The following is a 1982-nucleotide window of genomic DNA, read 5'->3' on the forward strand; positions in this document are numbered from 1 at the left end:
CAGTGAGGGGGGAAGATTGATAAAGGCAAAGAAAATATATTTGATTATGTGACTGGTCCACTTACATCTGGATATGAGTCACCTGGAAGTGACAGTCTTGATAGTGAATTGGGCATACCATCAGCTATTATGATGCTTGGTGCGAGGCAGGCGCAAGGCAAAGCAAGTATGTGCCACCTCATGATAGACAAGCCCAAAGTGCACCATAGTTGAGGAGGTCTAATAGGGTCAGAAAACCAATTGATAGGCTAACATATAGTGGGTATTCAGTGAGACATTATGCATATATGACTAAAGTGTGAGGCTACAGAGAACCTACGAAGTTTAATGAGGCCATTACAGATGAGAATTGGTGTGCTGATAGGATGAGGAATATGCAGCATTGGCTAAAAATGAGACATGGGAATTGGTTTGTTTGCCTGAAGGTAAAGTACCCATTGGCTGCAAATGGGTTTATAAAGTGAAATGCAAGTCAGGCGGTTCATTGAAAAGGTATAAAGCCTGGCTATTTGCAATGGGATATGCACAGTAGTACAGCCTAGATTATGAGGAGACTTTCAACTCAGTTGCCAAGATGGCAATGATGAGAATAGTTATTGCATTAGCAGCTTTTAAGGGCTAGAAATTATGGTAGATGGATGCCAAAAATGCATTCTTGAATGGTGACTTACTTGAAGAGGTGTATATGGAGCAGCCTGAAGGTTAGGTACACCCTGATTATCCGAGATATGGGTATAAGTTGAAAAAGGCATTGTATGGACTGAAATAGTCACCGAGAGCATGGAATGCTTGCATTAGCACTTATTTGTAGCAACTTGGTTTTTAGATAGGTCATGCAAATCACAATCTGTTTACAAAGAAGACAGAGTATGGTTATGTTTTTCTAGTGGTTTATGGCGATGATTTGATCATCAATGGAGATGATGATCATGGGATTGCTGAAAATAAAGCAATGTTACAGGTTAAATTCAAAGTCAAGAATCTTGGTGAGCAGAAGTACTTTCTCAGGATTGAGGTTGTGTCTACATCTCAAGGCATATGGCTATTACAAAAACAATATGCTCATGATATGTTACTGAAATATGGCATGATGGAGTATAAAGCCATGGAAACACCATTGGATCAAAATGTCAAACTTTCAGTTGATGTTGGGACTAAGATAAAAAAATTCCACTATGTACAGAGACAGATTGTGGGTAGCCTGATTTACCTTACTATTACCCGTCCTGAGTTGAGTTATGCAGTGGGGCTGCTTAGTAGTATGGGAAATCATTCAGCTCGATAGGTTATACAGATGCTAATTGGGTTGGTTGTCTCTATGACAAGAAGTCAACTAGTGATTATGCTTTCAGTTTGGGCACCAGTATGATCAGTTGGAGTAGTAAGAAGTAACGGATCGTTTCTTTATCTAGTACAAAGGTAGAATATAGGGGTGCAGCCTTAGCGGCATGTGAAGCAGTTTGGCTTGTGAAATTGCTACATGACTTGGGTATACAGTTGGATAGAAAAGTCACATTGCATTGTGACAATCCCAGTAATGTGATGCTTGCTAGCAACCTCCTCTATCATGCTAGATCCAAACGCATAGAAGTTCATTACCATTTTATTAGAGAGATGGTACTTGTTGGAAATATTGATCTATTCCATGTGAAGGCAAAAAACTAGGTAGCAAATATCTTTACCAAATCACTTGGTAAAGAGAAGTTTGTGCATCTTAGGGAGCTACTTGGAGTACAACAATTAGCTTGAGCTTGAGGGGGAGTGTTGATAATCAAGCTTGTGATCAGTATCACTCACATGACCGAGCTTATCTAAACAACTGTCATCTTAGCTATCACTCTACATGTGTGTTGTAATAATTGAATCGGTCAAACTCAACTACAGTTAGTGACCTAGTGTGCTTATTAGTTATGTGTGATTAGACTTTAGTAAGCATTATGGAAGAATGAGAAGAAGAGAACCATGAGAGTTCACTACTCTCT

Source organism: Lygodium microphyllum, chromosome 30, assembly GCF_053477565.2.
Source record: "Lygodium microphyllum isolate KBCC chromosome 30, Lygodium_microphyllum_v1.1.10, whole genome shotgun sequence".
In the NCBI taxonomy this organism is placed as follows: Eukaryota; Viridiplantae; Streptophyta; class Polypodiopsida; order Schizaeales; family Lygodiaceae; genus Lygodium; species Lygodium microphyllum.